Source organism: Suricata suricatta, chromosome 9 (assembly GCF_006229205.1).
Source record: "Suricata suricatta isolate VVHF042 chromosome 9, meerkat_22Aug2017_6uvM2_HiC, whole genome shotgun sequence".
Taxonomy (NCBI): Eukaryota; Metazoa; Chordata; class Mammalia; order Carnivora; family Herpestidae; genus Suricata; species Suricata suricatta.
In genome coordinates this window covers 73,976,665-73,998,552 of record NC_043708.1, presented here as the reverse complement: position 1 = coordinate 73,998,552, position 21,888 = coordinate 73,976,665, and the positions used below count along the sequence as shown (strand labels likewise).

The 21,888-nt window shown below is 38.6% G+C and overlaps 1 protein-coding gene across 4 annotated transcripts in view; it reads right to left on the bottom strand.

The window, feature by feature from the left end:
• The window catches only part of KATNBL1 (katanin regulatory subunit B1 like 1), a 73,315-nt gene that overhangs the window by 51,132 nt on the left and 295 nt on the right, over positions 1 to 21,888 (bottom strand). Inside the window, exon 1 of one of the 4 annotated variants that reach the window (XM_029951789.1) lies at positions 15,853 to 15,953. The exons of the other annotated variants lie outside the window; for them this stretch is intronic. The gene's annotated coding sequence lies outside the window, so the exon portion shown is untranslated. Of the gene's footprint in view, positions 1 to 15,852; positions 15,954 to 21,888 lie in introns of those variants that run through there. 4 annotated transcript variants of the gene reach the window in all.

Below are 21,888 nucleotides of genomic sequence, written 5' to 3'. Positions count from 1 at the left end.
AGCTCCCCCGTCTATATCTTCAATTTCTCCCTTTGAACTGATTCCTCCCCTTCTGCTTTCAAACATGCTCAGGTTTCCTCTATCAACTCCTATACTCTTTCTCTACTTCTTTTTCCTGCCAAATTTCTACAATGAGTGCTTTTTAGTTTCCATTTTCTTCTTAACCCTTTACAACCTTAATTTTGTCCCCTCATCTGAAAAAAATTACATCCTCAAAGTCACCTGAAGCTGTAAGGGAGTCTTTTATGACACTGATGATGCTCAGATCAAGGTCAGCCCAGCCAACTCTAAACACTTCTGCTCATTCTTCCTCACCATTTAGCTTTTTCATCCCTTCACTGTACCCCCAACACACATACAGAAACACACACAGACACACACACACTCTTTCTATTCACAGGACACAGCACAACAGTATCTTGACTCTCCTTGTTCCCTTACTAACCCTTTCAACAACTCTTGTATCTCTACACTAAAATTGGGAAAAAAACAAAACATGTTTTCATGGCTTCAGCTATTTCTCTAAACCCAGTCTCTCCTTTAATTTGTTTATTAGGCTTCCTGATCTGGCATTGATAGGTCTAAGTCAACACATCCAAAACAAACCTCTTCAGTCTCTACCAATGTCCAACCAACTAACTGCCCTTCCTAGCTACCACATTTTAAATTGCTGGCATCAGACTTCTCCCAACTAAACGCCTAGAATTTATTTTGACTTTTCTCTCCTTTCTTCTGATTACTAAGTCTTCTTGAATCTTTCTTCAAAATATTTCATGGATCCATTCTGACATTAACTTTTTCCACTGTCAGCCCTATCACTTCAAACCTAAAAATTATTGTAAGAATTATCTGATTTTCCGGCCATGCTCCCTTCCTGGTCCCTACAAATCATTCTTTATAACCTACAGTGTTCATGGCAAAATCCCCATTATCTCCTGTAGTTCCCTACTGTTTACTACAGGATTTCCTGGATTATGTTTAGAGTATGCACATAGATTTAATATCTGTTTTACTCTGTTCACATAAGCCTGGACAAGATGCAAATTAAATATTCCTTGAGACTTATTTAAATACATTAACAAGGCTATAAGAAGTGGTATGATCTTATTTCACTCTGCTTCCCAAACTTGGCCACCATCCTACTTTTTAAAATGTTGACAGATACATATAAAATTTGAAAGATGTAGATATTCCAAGGTCCATAGTTTGTGGAACTGAAAACTAAACTACTTATCTAACTGATGAAGATTTTCATAATTGGGTACCATATTATTAAAGATTAATAATTTTTTTAATTAGGAGAAAAGCACAAAATGTTCCCCCACTTTTTTTTATGTGAGGGGAACTAAGGTTTTTGTTGACAGACAGAGGTTCAATTGCAACGGTGTTAATCAAATAATGATATCATTAAAAAAATAATAGGTAGCCTTTAGCAAAAGCTTACCATATGTCAGCCATAGGCAATGCAGATACCATATTATGCCCTTTTAATAGATGATGAAACTGAGGCACAAGAAGATTACATAATTTGCCCAAAGTCAAACAGCAAAAAAGTGGTGAGAGTTGGGACTGGACTGGAGGCTTCTGCCACCACTGCCTCCACTCTTAACTAATACACTGCATCTCAAGTAACAAGAGAGATTAATGGTAAACATACAGATAAGACAATCCAGGTTTTATTATTTTCTAGCGCATGACTTTGGGCAGATCATTTATTATATTCTGAATCCCTTTTGTCAAATGCAAAATGGGGATGTTAAGATAAAAATGAGATTACGCTTATTACTGCTATTATCACTCAGAATATTTCTAAAGACTATAAATACATGCAATTCTGGTATTTTAGAAGGCAAATTTGACAATACTGTAGAGCAAGTAAACGATGATCATATCTTGTCACTCAGTTTATACCAACCATATAATTTATCAACCAAACCAGGATACATTTGAGAATGAAAGGAAATACTATTAAAAATTATGCTGGGTCCTTCAAACATTTTGAATTTATTTTTGTGTGTGGTGTAAGAGAGTGGTCCAGGTTCATTCTTCTGCATGTCACTGTCCAGTTCTCCCAGCACCATTTGCTGAGGTGACTATCTTTTTTCCATTGGATACTCCTTCCTGCTTCGTCGAAGATTATAGTTGGCGGGTGGGTCTGTTTCTGAGCTCTCTATTCTATTCCATTCATCTATGTGCCTTGTTTTTGTGCCAATACCATACTGTCTTGATTATTACAGCTTTGTAACACAGCTTAAAATTTTGGAACTGTGAGCCTGTCAGCTTTGGTTTTCTTTTTCAACATTTCTTTGGTTATTTGAGGTCTTTTCTCATTCCCTACAAATTACAGGATTGTTTGTTCTAGCTCTGTGAAGAACGCTGATTGAATGACCCAGCAATTGCACTACAAGGAATGTATCCAAAGGATAAAAAAAAATGCTGATTTGATGGGGCACATGCACCCCAATGTTTATAGTAGCACTATCAACGATAGCCACATTATGAAAAGAGCCCAAATGTCCACCAACTGATGAATGGATAAAGAGATGTGGTATACGTATATGTACATACACACAATGGACTACTACTTGGCGATGAAAAAGAATGAAATCTTGTCATTTGCAACAACATGAATGGAACTAACATGTATTATGCTAAGAGAAATACATCAGTCAGAGAAAGGCAGATATATGATTTCATTCATATGTGGAATTTGAGAAACACAACAGATGAACATAAGGGAAGGGAAGGAAAATGAGATAAAAAGAGAGGCAGGTAAACCATAAGAGACCCTTTATATTTAGAGAACAAACTGAGAGTTGCTGGAGGAGAAGTGGGTGGAGGGAAGGTTTAAATGGGTGATGGGCATCAAAGAGGGCACTTTTTAGGATGAGCAGTGGGTGTCATATATAAGAGATGAATCACTGGGTTCTACTCTGAAGCCAAGACTTGTACATTAACTAACATGAATTTAAATTAAAAAAAATTATGCTGGGTCAATACGCATAAACCAAGTTTGTCAAGCAAATTTGGATATATGGTCACTCCACCTCAACTAAAAGGTTTACATTCCTACACTGATTTTTCTGTATTTCTATAAAGATTGTCAACTACTCAGCAATAAAAAGAAACAAGTTACTAATGTGCAAGACAACACAAATGTCTCAATCCCACTATGCTAAATGAGAGATGCAAGACTCCAAACAGTATATACAACTTCATTTTTATGATATTCTAGAAAAGGCAAAATTATAGGGAAAGAAAAATAGCAATGGTTGCCAGGGTCTCGATGAGAGAAGCAGACCACAAATGGCTAAGAGGGAACTTTCTGTAGTGAGAAACATGTTCTATTTCTTTTTTTTTAAGTTTATTATTTTGAGAGGAGGGGAAGGGGCAGAGAGAGAGAGAGACAGAGAGAGAGAGAGGGAGAGAGAGGGAGAGAGAGAGAGAGAGAGAGAGAGGGAATGAATCACAAGCAGGTTTCATACTGGAAGCACAGAGCACAATGCAGGGATCGAACTCATGAACCATGAGATCATGATCTGAGCCAAAATCAAGACTTGGATGCTTATATGACTGAGCCACTCACACACAACTACATGTTCTACTTCTTGATTGTGGTGGTGACTATACACATATAACTCTGCATATGTCCAAACTCAGGTCAATGTTACCTCAATAACCTGACTTAAAAACAATTGAGGTGGGGGCATCTGGGTGGCTCAGTAGATTGAGTGTCCAACTTTAGCTCAGGTCATGATCTCATGGTTCGTGAGTTCAAGTCCTACACTGGGCTTGCTGCTGTCAGTGCAGAGCCTGTTTCAGATACTCTGTCCCCCTCTCTCTCTGCCCCTCCCCGACTCAAGTCCTCTCTCTCTTAAAAATAAACATTTAAAAAATAAGAAAATAAGAATTAGGGTGCAGAGCACAAGTCATTCATGGCTTTTCATTGGGATCCTTGCACACTCAACACTCACTTGACAAAAGTGAGAAATGTGGTTCCACTGGGCCCATATCCATTTTTTTAGGTTTATTTAGTTATTTACCTTGAGAGAGAGAGCACACATGTGCAAACAGGAGGGGTGGAGAGAGAGAGAATCACAAGTAGGCCGCCAGTGCAGAGCCTGATGTGGGGCTCGAACGTACGAACACGGAGATGATGATCTGAGCTTAAATCCAGAGTCAGACACTTAACCTCTTAAGGACTGAGCCATCAAGGGGCCCCATCCATTTCTTTTCCTCCAGGAAATTGGTCCAGATTTCAGTGGCGAACGTTCCAGAAACATTCCTCAAAGCATCTGAAATATCTATCTGTTCTGATTGGTGACTACTAAGGCTCACCCTCTGGCTCTCTCCATGTTCTACTCATCTAGGGGGTTGTCTGGCCCTGAGTATGGGAGATGCCTTCAGTGCCCTCTGTGTGCAATGATGAGGGGTCAGTGAGTGCTCTCATATGGAGGCCAGTGGGAGATAAAAGCTTAATTTGCAAAGGCTTCCAGGCTCCTCTGGCCTCTACTAGCTCTCTGGAAAGCTTTTTTGCTCACCAAGCAATAGTTATTAAAATTCATTAACTGGGTGAAAAATTAAAGACTCATCCAACCGTAAAGTCTAGTGTAGCTAGGTCAAATAATCCCATGTTCAAATCTCTAGCTTTCCTACTTAATTAGCTATGTAATCTCGGAAACAACCGAGTCTTATTTTCCTCATCTTCAAAAGTGAAGATGTTTGCATATTCACCCCGCCTCACCCAAAAGTAAAAGAAAACCAGCAGACAATAAAACAGTTTGGTTTCGGGTGTTTTTTAAATGTTTGTTTATTTTTGAGAATGAGAGAGAGAGACAGATCGTGTCTGGGGTAGGGGAAGAGAGAGAGGGAGACACAGAATCCAAAGCAGGTGCCAGGCTCTGAGTATAGAGCCCAACATGGGGCTCAACCATAAGAGCATGACCCGAGCCACGGTCAGACACTTAACTGAAAGAGCCACCCAGGCACTATGGCTTTGTTTTTAAATAAAGGAAGAACTAGGATAAAGAGAATGGAGGATAAATAAATTAATTACCTAACTGTCAAAACTTAGGGAAAAGAATATTTTAACTGATTAAGGTGATTTCAAAGCAGTGGCCAACTTTGGGGACAGAAAGCAGAGCACTAACACTGGAACTTCACAGAAGGATCAAGGGCTGTAAGTGTACGAGAAGATCATGAAAATGTAAGAAACTAAACACTTTAAAGCTTTCACAAAAGGAGGGGCACCTGGATGGCTCAGTAGGTTAATCGTCCAACTTCAGCTCAGGTCATGATCTAGTGAGATGGAGCCCAGCATCAGGTTCTGTGTTGACAACTCAGAGCCTGGAGTTTGTTCCAGATTTGGTGTCTCCCTCTCTGCACCTCCCCATTCATATTCTTTCTCTCTCAAAAATAAACAAACATTAAAAAAAATAAAAAATAAATAAAAAGCTTTCACAAAGGGAAACAGAAAAAAGGGTATGAACTTCTAAACTCATTGTAAGCATCCTTAAACACAGAAAACACATATTAAGCCTCATTTGTTGTGCTATTAATACTTCCTGCCTCGCCTGATGTTTCCTTTTTATGGAAACAAGATGTTTCTTCTTTTATGGAAACAGAAATGTCCCTTTCAATTCCATCACAGCCTCTCTGACCATAAGTGACTGAATTCAAAGCTTCCTCTCTGTATCATTTCTTGATTCCTATCTTCATTGATCTCACCACCTTTTTATGGCACTTAGTAAATTAACACCACATAGTTTAGGACTTCAACAATCAATACATAATTGAGGGTTTAAATGCAAGACATGACTGAACACTAACTGATCCAGGTGTGTCGCCTCTTGCCAACAAGACTGCCAAACTTCTCCTGATTTCACACCTTTAGACATACAATCTAAAAAAAAATTTTAACTTTTATTCATTTTTTGAAAGAAAGAGACACAGAGAGCAAGTGGGGGAAGGGCAGAGAGAGTGGGAGACAGAATTTGAAGCAGGGTCCAGTCTCTGAGCTATCAGCACAGAGCCTGACACCGGGCTCAGACTCACAGACCACAAGATCATGACCTGAGCCGAAAGTGGACGCTTACCCAACTGAGCCACCCAGGCACCACTTAGTTACACAATCTAAAAGGTAATTCAACAACTTTTAATTTAAATATATACACAGACATGTGTGTGTATGTGTGTGTGTGTCCTCCAGAACAAATGAATATCATCAGAAAGTACGAGTATTTTAAAATTGATTTTTTAAATGATTAAAGAAAGCACATGTATTCAATTCATGCATTTACTGAGTTACTACTATGTATCAAGAGATGAGTAAGAAGTACTTGTCTTATTTGTCAAGAAGCTCATAGCCTAGTGGGGAAGAAAAGAAAGTAAGGAAGTAAAAAAATATAAAACAATAAATCTGAGAGACAGTGAAGTATCTGGAAATATATCTTAGGTTACACCAGATCTGACTCCTGAAGACACACAGGAAATTGTAAAGATGAAATGAGGGAAAGTTCTCTATTTAAGCAACCACAGTAAAAACTCTTAGGTAATCAAAAATCAGAATCTAGAGCTTTCCTTATTACTATATTTTCAGTTCTTCTCCAGAAATGGTTGTTCAATTTGAGCATAAATACAAAGCAAAAACATAGAGAAGGTGATGCGAAACTGAATAAATAGATCAGACCGACAACATCCAAACCACTTTATTAAATTTAGCATCATAAACGAGACAAGCAGACATTACATGCCTCCTGATGTGATACAACAGGAAATACACTTCAAAACACTATTTAATATTCTTGCCAAAAAATCTAGTCTGAACATAATCAAGTTTCAACTGCCTGTTACAAACTATCACTTTAAAGGAAATACAGAAGACAAAGAGGGCCTGTTAGGCACTATCATGGGGGATATAATTAGAAAAATCCAGAAAACAGAAATTCTTTGGGACACAAAACTCAGTTTCCTCAACAAATACTTAACAAGAAAGAAAAATAAAGAAGAGAAAACTATATATTAAAAGACACTGCATCAACTAAGTACAATGTATAGACACTGTTTAAGATTCTTAAAAAACTGGTAATGTGTAAGAATTAGGAATATTTGGAAACTGAATATGTGAAAGTAAGGAATTGTTTACAACTCTAAAGTATAACAAATAACATACTGTACATATTTAAAGTGTACTTATATATACATACATACACATACACCCATTAAATCAATATACGAAACCTATCGATAATCTCCAAAAATTTCCTGCGCCCCTTTATAATTTCTCCCTAACCACTGGATCTGCTTTCTGTCACTATACATTAGTTTGCATTTTCTAGTATTTTATATAAACAGAATCATACTAGTATATCCTTTTTTTTTTGAAGGGGGGGTATGGCTTCTCTCATTCAACATAATTATTTTGGTAATCATCTATGTCGTTGCATGTATCAATAGTCCATTCCTTTTTACTGCAGAGCAGTATTCTACCGCATGAACATATCAAAATTTCTTTACCTGTTCATCTGTTGCTGGGCATTTGAGTTGCTTCCAATTTGGGCTATTACTAATAAAGCTGCTATGAACAGTCCTGTACGAGTCTTAGCATGAACAGATACTTTCATTTCTCTTGGGTAAATACTTAGGAGTGGGATGATGGTAAGTATATGTTTAACTTTGCAAGAAACCTGTCAAACTTTTAAAAGTTGTACCATTTTGCGTTTCTATCAGCAGTGTATGAGAGTAGGGAATTATTATTAATCATTGTTAATTACTTCTAGTTGAATGGTATGATGTTTTTCTTTTTTAAGTCTTTTAGAGATACATATGCATACATACATCATACAGATAAAAATAGATATTTAGGATTTGCATACAGTAAGGGAAAATCATTGAAACAAGAAACACTGACAATGGCTGAAACTGGGTAATTGGGATGTTCATCACACCATCCTCTCTGTTTCTCCATACGGTTAAACTTTTCTATAAAAGAAATAGATAATTTATGAGAGTATTTCAATGAGCAAAGCTTATTTGTGGGCTATATAAAAATATACACAGCAATGTTCTGCAATGATACAGTTTAAATGGCATGTCCCTGTTCTTTGGGCTAGAGGTAGTGTTCCCCTTAGACTGTAGATGCAGTGAACTTTGTCTCAACAAGAGTAATGTGGAAGTCAGGGGAGGGGGAAAGAGAGAGAAACAAAAACAGATGTGGGCAGGAAGTCTGTGTCCTGTCCCTGCCTCTCTAGCTCCATGTCCCTGGATTTGGGAACAGTAGTGTGATGCATAAAAGGGAAAAATAAACATGAATAAAAATTATCTCATGTTAGAATATCCCAACAAATACGGAATGCTTCTACAGAGGTGAACCCCAAAGCTGGGAAACAGCAGAGAACGTTTTTTTACTTTATGCTCCCTTTATACAAAATTTTGCATTTCAGGGGTGCCTGGGAGGCTCAGTCGGTTAAGTGACTGACTTCGGCTCAGGTCATGATTTCACAGTTTGTGGGTTCGAGCCCCGCGTCAGTCTCTATGCTGACAGCTCAGAGCCTGGAGCCTGCTTCTGATTCTGTGTCTCTCAAAAATAAATAAATGTTAAAAAAATAAAATAGGGGTGCCTGGGTGGCTCAGTCAGTTGGGTCTCCGGCTTCGGCTCAGGTCAGATCTCACGTTCGTGGGTTCGAGCCCCGCGTCAGGCTCTGTGCTGACAGCTAGCTCAGAGCCTGGAGCCTGCTTCCGGTTCTGTGTCTCCTTCTCTCTCTGCCCCTCCCCCTCTCATGCTCTGTCTCTCTCTGTATCAAAAATAAATAAAAACATTTAAAAAAATTTTTTTAAATAAAAAAAATAAAATAAAAATTATTCATTTCATACAAGTATTAATTTTAAAATAAGTCAAATTTTTAAAAATCACCAGTGATTCAACCACCAATACTATTCTGGTCCTTTTCCTGCCATGCAGTTTAGTTTTACATGCTGCATTGTGTCATCAACATTATATTTTCCTACTTATTAGGAAGTCTTTTTGAAAACAATTTAAATTGTTTACTATTTTATCACATGAATTTCATTTTTGCTATTACAGAAAATACTTTGATGTAATATATATATTTATATATATATATATTTGTACAAAACTGATTACTTCCTCTAGATAAGCACAGGACTGGGTCAAAAAGTACAATTACATAGCCCTTGAAATATATGATAAAAATACTTCATATAATGTGACTGGGAGTCGTGGTTAGTCAAAAAATCATGAGATTTTTTTAATGAGATTTAAAAGAGATGTACACATGTACCTTAAAGTAATGTATATGCATCATCAATGATTTCTACTTTGGGTTTCCTTCAAGTGGCTCAAGAACTAAAGACATAAAGCATTATCAATACAAAATTCACAATTGTTACGGTTTTACTTCATTTATCTTTAGCCTCCTAACCTACACCCAATTTGATATGAAGTTTTTGAGTCACTGCCTTCATGCAGTCTATCTAAAGCATTCCAATTAGTTTCCATAGAAACAATGTGTTTAAGCGCCTATTTTAACCTGCAGCATATTTACTCAACTGGGCAGCCATGATGGACAATCGGCACCCTTGATGACAGAAGATTCCGTATTATCAATTTCTGCCTTCGTAACTTTGGCAGACGTTAAGCAAGATCATGTTGTAGTTGGCACGTGAAAGCAGTGGTATGCACTTGTGCTTCTGTGAGGTGACTGAATTGAGAGGATGAGGCATTTCGTCATAACAGGGAATCACAAGTCCTAGAGTCAGACTTCCTAGGTTTGAGTCCTGCCTGAACCACTCAGTTATGTGATCTTAGACAAATTAATTAGCTTCCTATTTTCAGAGCAGTGTTGTGAGGATTAAATAAAATAATCCACTTGTCACGATGTCTGGCACGTGGTGAATCACGCTATGTTAGCTATCACTAAGTTATACATAAGGTATCACCGATGAAGCAAATTGCCTTCGGTATAACAACCATGCTTTACGCTGTCAGCAAACTTTAATACCAGTTCCTACCTGTGTATGTGGACATGTAGCATGGGAAAAACACAAGAGAGACTGAAAGCACAAAAATTCTTTCTGAAGAGTGATATTACAGTTGAATCCTTTTTTCCTGTTTATTTTTCTACAGTATTAAGGTTGAATCATTTGCTTCAGCTTATTTTTCTGTATCAATTTTCTACAGTAAAAACCCTTAGATTTTAAATAAAAGAATGGAGTTTCTTTTTACCATAAGACAATACATTAATAAGAAGTGACAGTTTAGTTTCTTAAGCCTTAAAACACACAAGTCCTTGTTATGTAAAGGAACAAGAAAGAACTGTAAAAATATAAAACTTAGTGACCGGAATCACTTCAAAGTTGAAGAATTTTGGTGTGACACACGGCTACATCATTATAGCTACAACTAGTAGTTTCCTGCCTCATTTCTGCTCATACCCTTAAACTTCCCAACTTTTCCTATTATAAAATTCTGTCACAATATTTATAGTGGGAGAAACACAGAGAAGCTGTTATAATAAAATACGTTAAGCATGGCAATATCTCCAATGACTTCTCAAATAGTTTAAGGGAAAAAACTGCTGAGCTAAATTATTAAATAGAAAAGAATGGCTTAGGGGTGCCTGGGTGGATCAGCAGTTAAGCATCCTGGCTCAGTTCATTATCTCACAGTTTGTGGGTCCGAGCCTTCTCTCTTCCTCCTTCTCACTCTACCTCTTCTCCATGTGCACGCTAAGTATTTAGTTTTTATTTTGAGAAAGAGAGCACACAAGCTGGGGAGAGGCAGAGAGAAGGTGAGATAGACTCCCAAACAGGCTCCGCGCCATCAGCACAGAGCCAGATGCAAGGCTTGAACTCACGGATCTGTGGGATCATGACCTGAGCTGAGATCAGGAATCTGAGGCTTCACTGATTGTGCCACTCAGATGCCCCTTAAAGCAAGTATGTTTAAAGAATCATTTTACAGAGTAACAACAGCTTCTAGTCCAAGAGGACTCACCCAGTGATTCTCAATGAGAGGTTCACTAAATTTCACTAAATTTTAATGTGTAAAATTTATTTTCATAACTATTACAGGAGTGTCCAAAAAATATTGGGCTGAAGAGATTATGTGACGTAGTGTAGAGCAATCACAACTTCTCATAAGAACTAAAAACACATACTTTAATATCAAGCTAGATTTAAAAAAAATTCCATGATTTCTTAAAGGCATATCTGGATGGGGAGGAGAGTAGTTTACAAAGACTGCAAACACCTGTACTTGAAAAGTGACAAAGTGAATGGCATGTTCACTAGTACACTAGTAGGAAAATGATACATTCTGTTGACCAGTTTTGTTTGGAGCTTTTTAATCCCTTCTAGATTCTTATCTGACTGAGGGTTAACATTCTCAAAGAATGTCTCAATTACATAGGGCATGGATTGGTGGGTGGGAGGTGAAGAACACTGGAGAATACAAAGCACAGAAATAAATACAGGCAGTACTTATACATGCACCACTCAGGGAAATTACCATCAAATTACCTGGATGTTAATGCATTTGCTTGGTTTATTCCTATTGAGGAAAAGATTTACCAAGTATCAGAGCCTGATATTAAATATATATATATCAAATCATAAAACTAAGTGCCCTTATTCCGATTCCATGTTCAAAACAACACATAACCCCCAGGGCCTGGAATAAACCCAAACAGCATTTTATTTGCTGAATTGATGATTTATCACACCACCTTCTATTAATTCAGTTTACCATGCATGGAAGGCTGGTTTGAGAAATAACATCAAATTCAGGTAGGCAGATCAAGCATAAAAATACAGATTTCTGCAGATTCAATAGGTACAAGATGATAATATATCATTTCAGTCAATTAGACCAAACTGAATTCCAGTTCTCTTAGGACTAAATTACCCTGAAATGAAAATTTAAAAATTAATATTCCTGGCTGGCTCAGTCGGTAGAGCATGCGACTCTTGATCTTAGGGCTGAGTTTGAGGCCACGTTGAGTGTAGACATTACTTAAAAATGAAATCTTTCCCCACCCCTCCCCCTCCACAGACTTTTAACTATAGAGAAAAAAATGAGGGTTGCTGGAGGTCAGGTACATGAAGGGATGGGCGATGGGCATTAAGGAGGGCACTTGTGATGAGCACTGGGTGTTGTACGTAAGTCAAGAATCACTAAATTCTATACCTGAAACTAACATTACACTGTATGTTAACTGTAATTGAAATAAAAACATGAAAAGAAAATATTTTCAAAAAACAGTAAAATGTATTGATAATATAATATCCATCTCTTCTTCAATGGCTACACAAACACCGGAATCTTTAGGAAGATGCAGGGTTTCTAAAGCCAAGTAAATGATTATCTTAGCATGTTTCTGGTGAATAGCTCTATTCTCCCTCTTAGAATATTCCAGCTTTTTCTGGAAATAGTCATAGGGAAGAAAAAGAATCCTTTCTAATTGTCTTTTTAAACTCAGAAATTTTTATAAACATATACATATATAAAACAATGTCACCTTAAGGTTCCTTTCTGACTCCTTGTTAGCTACTAAAGGTATTTCTGATGCTTTCAAGATAAACAGACTCTATGTATGAAGACATATTACAGTAAGATATAAAACTCCAAAAAAGACCAGCTAATATAAGCTAATTTTAATGTTCTATCTTCATAATTTGGACTAAGGTTACAAATCTATATCACCTGTGCCTAATTTTGAAGAGGGTAAGTACTCCCTAAGACTTTAAAAATAAAGGTAGATTGCCCTTTAAGAATTAAACAAAGAAATCAACAAAAGATGCTAGAGCGCTTTTATAACAATAGTTCTTAATCCTCCTTACACTCCAACACATGCAAGGATTGCCACATATCTCTGTCCATTTCAGTGGTTTGTTACCATTGTGTCTCCTGGGCTGAAATTGGAATATATATTGAAATCTGAAAAGGCCCCCCATCTCTTAGGGAGCACCCTTCTCCAGCACAAAAGTCCTGCACTGCCTTAATGAGGTACAATGAAACCCAGGTCCAAAACTTAACTACAAGCAAATTTAACATATTAACCTCATTTAAAAAAAAAAAATCGCTCCTCTCAATGTTTCCCCTCAACTCTGAACTCAGACCTCCAACTGCCTGCGAGCAATTCCACATGGATGTCAGTTCTACAGTCAACTACTCTTGAACTTAACATTGAAAACAGAGCCCTTAGTATCCACCTTCTCCAATCTGATCCTTTCAACTAGTCCTTTTTTCTCTTTTTTCAAATTTTTTTTATGTTTTTTTTTTTTTGATACAGAGACGGAGCATGAGAGGGGGAGGGGCAGAGAGAGGAGACAGAAAGAACCGAAAGCAGGCTCCAGGCTCTGGGCTGTCAGCACAGAGCCTGACGTGGGGCTCAAACCCACGAACGTGAGATCTGACCTGAGCCGAAGTCAGAGGCTTAACCAACTGAGCCACCCAGGCACCCCTCTTTTTTCAAATTTTTATTTAAGTTCTAGATAGTTAACATATAGCGTAGTATCGATTTCAGGAGACTTTAGCGATTCCTCTCGGACATATAACACCCAGCGCTCATCAAAACAAGTGCCCTCCTTAATGTCCATCACATTCAACTGTTCCTAATCCAATAAACTGAACCATCATCCTCCCAGTTGCCGAAAACCCCAAAGATTCATTCTTATTTTTTCTTTCATGTCAAGTGATTCCCTACTTCTAATCTATTGATTCTGCCTTTATAACATATTCCCAAACTATTTCATTTCTCTTCATTTCTGTTAGCATCATCCTAGACCAAACTACCATCACCTCTCCCTTGGACTATATCCTTTTCCTCTTAAATGTTCCAGCCTCATTGGCCTTTTGTCCTTAAACGCGCGAAGATCATTTTCATCTTCTGGCCAAACCATTCCTTCTGCTTAAACTATTCCTCCCATCTACTCTCAGGGCCACTGCTTCTCAAATCAAATGGTACCCACCCTAAAAGATTTCCTGACCACCCAATCAAAAATTAACACGAACTGCACCTTCATTCTCTATACCAGTACCTTGTATTTGTCCCCCTCCACAGCATTTATCACTATTTGAAATTAGCTTATTTGCTTATTGTCCACATCTTCCCACTACACTGTGAGCTCCATGAATGCAGGAATCATGTTCACTGTATCTAGAACAGTGCCTGGCATACAGTGTGTGCTTAATGAACAGCTGCTGGATGAAGGAACCTATGTAAAGAAAGACTATGTCGACCATGAAAGATAATGGTAGGCTGGGACGAGTCACAGAATATTAAAAAATGTCAAGGGGAGAATGCCTGTCATAAATGTTAAAACAGTGCCACAACACTTCAATTCTCCTTTCAGACACATGATTGGTTTATACTTGCCCATCATCTTGAAACTAGGTAATGGTCATATGACTTGTTCTTGCCAATGAAATACAAGAGCCACTTTGTGTGATTCACTCCTATTACCATCCCTCTATTATGGCAACGAGCAATACAACAGAGATTAAAGTTCCATCTGTCCACATAACTCACATGACATATGAGTCAAGGAGATATAAACCTTTGTTATTTGAAACCACTGAGATTTGGGGGTTGTCACAGTAAAACAGCCCATCCAGACTGATAAACCATCCAAACAATGTTGTGGGCACAAAATAATGTAGTCAGTCACACTAAGTAGTCAAGTGATACCACTAAACATGCATAAGTAATTTCCTTCTAATTATTACTTCGTTTCCAAATAGGTCTGCCAACAAAAAGAAAAAATCATTTATATGGAGTTTAAGAATTCTTGTCCCTGGTACTATTTTTCAGTAAATACTCCCAAATAATGAATGCCACCCTATACAGGCATACCTACCAGCCTTTTCTTCTCTGAAAACATACTTCCTAGGTGAGAATACCCATGCTTTTTGTTTCATTATTATCTACACCAACTAACTATTCAATAAATAAATACTCAGTCCAGGTCACTATGGAGGAAACAGACTAGAAAAGTAGATTGGATAAAACGCATAAGTCCCTGGATACTGGGTCAGGAATCAGGACTTAATTTTGCAAAGTAGACTCAGAAGCTTTGTGTACATATCACATAATTAAAAACTATTCTTGTGGCATCTGGCTGGTTCAGTCAGTACTGAGCAGCTCTTGATCTTAGATCTTAGGGTCATGAGTATGAGCCCCATGTTGGTACAGAGATTACCTAAATAAACTTAAAATTTTTTTTAACTTTTCTTGAAGATTATTTAAAAATTTTTGTATTGTTTATTCAATTTTGAGACAGACAGAGAGCATGAGCTGGGGAGGAGCAGAGAGAGAGAGAGAGACACAGAATCAGAAGCAGGCTCCAGGCTTCCACGGAGTTGGCACAGAGCCCAACACAGGGCATGAACCCATGAACTGTGAGATCATGATCTGATCATAGGCCAAGCTCCCAAAGTTGGGAGCTTACCCACCCAAGGCGCCCCTCTTGAAGATTATTCTATATGACAGTTATAGAATTAGGATGACTGGAACAGGAATACCAAGAGTACTAATTTTCAACGGCTGTGTCATGAATCCTCCGTGGATGAGAGGCCAAGTTTTCATCAATCTATTGATTTATTTTGGCGACAACACTAAACATAGTGTTACTGGTGATAGTAAGTGGTACAGGGAACAAGCAAGGCAAAGGTCTTTGCAGGTAATAGTAAAAGGCACACTCTAAGTCAAGTTGGCACTCAAGTAAGATCTGGTAATGGACAAAACTGCACTTTGGGAGCATGAAGGGCAATCAGGGCAGTAATTACTTAACAGTTTTGAAAGGCAACCGAGTAGACAGTGGAGGCTTTACTACCACTTGGAGGTGTTTTTATGGTCTAGGAATGACTGGGTTGTAATCCTGTTAGCTTGTATTCCACGTTCTTTCAAGATTCTCAGAACATCTTTGCAATCCTCAACACCAATCCATTCCTTCATTCCTTCAACAAATAATAAAGACATGTTACAGGCTACTTACCATTCTTGGCAGTAAAGAAACATCAGTGAACAATGATCCCTGCCCTCCTGAAGCTTCTACGCTAGTGGCACTGAAACTCCATTCTAAAATTTCTCCCCCAATCCTAGTATACGGGAGTAGCTTTTACAAATGCCTTTGGAAAATATCATCTGATTAATGCACACTAAGATGTGAAAGACACCTTAGAATGTCTTTAGAATAGTCTCACCAGAGGTAATTACCCTTGAAAAGTAAATACTTCACAGATTCACAGACTCCTAGAGCTGGAAAGGACCTTGGAGATAATTTCAATTTACAAATGAGATTACAGGATCTGCCCAAGAACAATCACCAGTAGGAGAGCAAGAAGCTTAGACGTGGGACTTTCAGCGTTAATGCCTTTCCCATATAACACAAACTGCCTATTTTAAGATAGAGTAGTGAGAAGAGATGCTAGATGGGCATGCGTGATATATACACAGGTAATAGGTTTCCGGAGGACTCTTTAAGGCAAAAAGGATTCCAGGCAGGGTGTAAAATTGAAAGAGAAAGGGGCGCTTGGGTGGCTCAATTGGGTTAAAAGTCTGACCTCGATCTGGGTCATTATCTTGAGGTTCGTGAGTGAGTTCAAGCCCTGTGTTGGGCTCTGTGATGACAGCTCAGAGCCTGGAGTGTGCTTCGGATTCTGTGTCTCCCTTTCTCTCTGTCCCTAGCTCACTCATACTCAGTCTCTGTCTCTGTCTCTCTCTCAAAAGTAAGAATAAACAGGGGTGGCTGGGTAGCTCAGTCAGTTAAGCACCTGACTTTGGCTCAGGTCATGATCGCATGGTTCATGAGTTCGAGCCCCACACTAGGCTCTGTGCTGACAGCTCAGAGGCTGGAGACTGCTTTGGATTCTGTGTCTCCCTCTCTCCGCCCATCTCCCTCTCTCTCCGCCCATCTCCTGCTCTCACTCTGTGTCTCTCTGCCTGCCTCTCTCTCTCTCTCTCTCTGAAAAGTAAATAAACATAAGAACTAAAAATAAACATTAGTTTTAAAAATTGAAAGGGAGTGAGGCAGTTACAGGGGAAGCAAACTAGGGTTACTTTCAGAAGACTCTTTCTCCCATCTCTACCTTCATTATGTCTCAAGAACAAGGATAGGAATACAAAACCTCTCCAAAGTTAATGGATATTAGAGAAGATAATTGGACATGAGCACACAGTAGTAAACACAGCATTTGAACCCAGCAAGTCAAACTATACCTTATCCAATCTGAAAAGTGTATGTTGCCAGTAAAGGTACCATTTGTATCAGGTTAAAAAAATTTCTTTAACTATTTCCCTAAAATAAATTCTCCAGGAAGCACCAAATTAACTGATACAGATCAACAAGTATAATAACTGAAAAATAGTAATGTAATATTGACAGAGTTTTTGGTATGAGGCATCAGGCAAGCATTTTTTAAAAATTTATTTTATTTTGAGAGAGAGAGAGAGAGAAAGAGAAAGAATCCCAAGCAGGTTCAACGCTTCTCACCACAGAGCCCAATGCAGGGCATGATCTCAATCCTGCAAAACTATGACTTGAGCCAAAATCAAGAGTTGAACACTTAACCCACTGAGCCACTCAGGTGCCTTGCGGCAAGCTTTTTTTTTTTTTAATGTTCATTTATTTCTGTGAAAGAGAACGAAAAGGGGGAGGGGCAGTGAGAGAGGGAGACACAGAATCCAAAACAGGCTCTAGGCTTGCAGCTGTCAGCACAGGACTGATGTGGGGCTCAAACTCACAAACCGTGAGATCATGACCTGAGTCAGAAGTCAGACCTCAACTGACTGAACCACCCAGGCGCTTCTGGGCAAGCATTTTTAAAGATAATTCCTCTTCCTCCAGTAAAGAGTTATACTCACCTCTTGCTTATAAACTGTACCAATCTATACATTAAAAAAACCCAAGTAGTCCTTTAATCTCTCAAATATTCATAACCATCAAAGCTGAGCCTTATTTAGTATTCTAATAGAAAGTAAATTATTAAAAACTTTTCAAGAAGAGGAAAAAGGAAAACCTTGCTAGAACTGAAAAATAAGCTTAGCACAAAAAACAAAAGGTATAAAAAAAAGATAAAACAAAAACAAAGAATGACTATTAATTGTTAAGAGTTTTAGGAAGAATGTAAGCTGACAGGCAGCAGAGGTCCTTATTAAAATCTTTTTATGGGGGGGGGGGGCGCCTGGGTGGCTCAGTTGGTTAAGCATCCAGCTTTGGCTCAGGTCATAATCTCACGGTTCATGAGTTTGAGCCCTGCGTCAGCTCTGTGCTGACAGTTAGCTCAGAAGCTGGAGCCTGCTTCAGATTCTGTATCTCCCTCTCTCTCTGAGCCTAACCTGCTTGCACTGTCTCTGTCTCTCAAAAATAAATTAAAAACATTAAAAAATTTTTTTTAAATAATACAAAAAAAAAATCTCTTTATGGGTCTCTGTGATGGCAGTTTACATACCTAAGATGAATCCCCTCCCCAAATTATTGTGAAAAACCCAATGTATTTCAGTAACCCTGCCATTCTTTAAGCTTCCTAGATTTAAAACCCTGGAGGTACCATAGACTTCTACCCCTATTTTTTTCTATAGTTAATTAATTAGTCATCATATTCTGTTTGTTCCTTCAAAATATCTGTTTTGAATATAAGCAAAATTCCCAATTTCAAAAGAACACACACAGAACAAAAAAGATTGTGACCATTAAAAAGAGCATTTTTCAAGTAATGGGAAATACTCATGACATGCTGAGTCACACAAACAAATACACACACCAAACACTAAAAACCCACAGGGAGAAAAATGTATAATCCTAGTTTTTAAAAAGGAATATAATGATCAGCACAAAAAAAGATTTGAAAAAAACCACCCCAAGAAAATGTTTAACAGTTGTTCTTTCTGCCTGGGGTAGTGGGTGGGAGGGTTATAAGCGCTTTAATTTTTCACTCTCTATGCGTCCAAAATTTCCTACAATGAACATGCATTATTTTCAAACTTAGGAAAAAATGTTATTTAAATAATTGTCCCATTTTGCCACCGCTTGTCATTCTCACTGCCCTCATCCCATTTCCTTACAATCTCCACCTTTTTCCAGGACTCCAGCAAGAGCCCCCTTCTTGAGGTCTGAGAAGCTTCCCCAGCTTTCATGCTGCCGTGTATGCATGCTCCTAAAATTCATCATTCACACTGGTCTCCAGCACATGGAGGCAGAAGCTGGCCATGAAAACAACCAACTCACAACAGGGCCTCAACCTCAGCACCGCTGACACTGGGGTGATTGTTCCTAATGGAGGGGCTGTCCTGTAGTGACACGCTCAGCAGCAGCACTCGGGCCTCTATCCACCAGATGCTCGGAGCACCTCTCCCGATCCCAGGCATGACGCTGCCAACGGTCCTAAACAGGGCAAATTATGCCCAGTAGAGAGCCACTGATAGAAAAGTTTTAAAACTTCCAAAACCATCTCTCTCTGTGTATATACATATATGTTGAACCTAAACTTCTTCGCCATATGTGGCTTTTATAACACTCTTCAGTCCTGCCCACATAATCTCATTTTTTTCAATAGGAACTTTCCACATAAATCAGGTTCACTGTTCTCTAGAAGAATCATTTTTATTCTAACTTCCAGGTCTTTTTTTTTTTCTTCCAAGATTTTATTTAAATTCAAATTAGCTAACATACAGTGCAATATTGGTTTCAGGAGCAGAATCTAGTGATTCACCACTTACCTATAATACCCAGTGCTCCTCACAAGTTCCCTCCTTCATACCCATCATCACCCATTATCCCACTGCCGTGCCATCTCTCACTTTGTTCTCTGTGGTTAAGGGTCTCTTATGGTTTGCTTCTCTCTGTTTATTTTTTCTTCTCTTCCTCCATGTTCATCTGTTTAGTTTCTTAAATTCCACATGAGTGAAATCATATGGTATTTGTCTTTCTCTGACTTATTTCTCTTAGCATAATACACTCTAGCTCTATCCACATCATCGCAAATTTGTCATCATTCTTTTTTATGGCTGAGTAATATTCCACTACATACATACATACATACATACATACATACAAACATCACATCCTGTTTACTCATTCATCAGTCAATGGACGTTCAGGCTCTTTCCATAATTTGGCCATTGTTAGTAATGCTGCTATAAACACTGGGGTGCACGTGTCCCTTTGAGTAAGTATTTTTTAATCTTTTCACTTCCAAGTTTTGAACAGTTTCCTCACTAAAATTCCCCATCACACTCCTATTCAGTGCCCTAGATCCATCCTTTATGTGTTGGTTCTCTGCAGAAGCATTACCGATCAGCCCAGTTCAGTTCACCATACACCCTCTAAAGAACAGTATTTTGTATTGCCGTCGTTAATCTCACATCCCAAACTAAGGTGTGTTGCCCTGGCACATTTCTTTTGTATAACTAACTGCACCTAACACTGCTGGGCACAGAGACAATCTGGGGCTTGATAACCGATTAATGAAATGTAAATGCTCTACTGTTAATCACTGTAAACTGATTTCTTATGAAATGACTTTGTTTGAACTCTATTTCTTGTCATGGAGCTCTAAATATAATCATTCCAAGTACAGAGTAACAACTCCATTAAGTTCTCAGAATAAAAATATGTAATGGTATATTTTAAGGAATATGTAGTTTCAAACTGTTGTCTACACTCTCAGCAAACGATACAAAGGAACTAACACTAGAAACTACAACACAAACATGAACTTACGGACTCCATTTATCTTAAAATATGTGACAGAAATTTTGCTCAGTGAACAAAACTTAAGTACAGTCACCAAGAGCAGAGAACTCAACGTAATAATGCATGAATGCATATACACACGAACACACTACACATACATTATACTCCCAGTTAAGAGAAGTAAACTAAAAAACTAGAAAAACCTGTAAAGTAAAAAAAGCTACATATAAAGGAGGCAGTAGAGAAGCATAGGTAAAAGCAAGAAGCCAACCTGCTTGGGTCCCAAATACATTAGCTGTACCTGTGTACAAGTTACTCCACTTTTCTGTGTCTCAGTTTCCCCCTTGTCAAAATGGGGATAATAACAGCATCCACCCCAAAGCAAAGCTCTCTAAACAGTGTTTAACATCTAGAAGGCCCAAAATAAACATTTATCATTGCTAATACTACAGTGCGGGGTTATTAGCCCAGTAAGAGCCTCAATGCATAAAATTCTGATTCAACTCTGAAGCAAGTTCAAACAAAAACAAACCAAAAAACCAGAATAAGCTATTTACACAAGTTTAAGCTATTAGGTGGTCTAGTTTCTCAGAATTTTTGCTGATAATTACACAGCTAATTTTTATTACGGTTGTTTTTTTCTTTTACTCCGTAAAGAAAGACATAGACACCTCTGTTTTCAAAGAACTTTACAAGCCACAAGAAAACAACTGAACTCTTTGTTATCTCCATATTTAAGCCAATTTAAGAGGGTGGTAAAAGCCTAGGTACTGTTACGGAACAACTCTTCAGAAAGCACAATGAGGTTTTTTAAGTTGCAGTCAGCAATTCGTATGCAGTTATGTCAAGTTTCTGTCCTGCTAAACAAAAGGTTATCTGTCAGGGAACCAAGGACCCGTCAGAAAATAAGGAAATACCACGGCCCGGCCTAGGCGGCTCGGGAAAACCAGCCCTCAGACCGCCGCAGACGCGTTCCGTCCTTCCCCCTCCTCCCGGGCGTGCAGATGTCTGCTCCACCCGGAGATAAATCAGTGACAGCTGGTCGCGTCCACGCCTCTCCCGGCCCCGACCCGCGGCGACCCCGCAGTCGGCCTCCGGCGGCAGCCGTCCGGACGGTCCCCGCCGCGGGCGGCCAAGGGCTCCACCCGGGAGACGGCGCTCTCGCCGCCCCGCCCC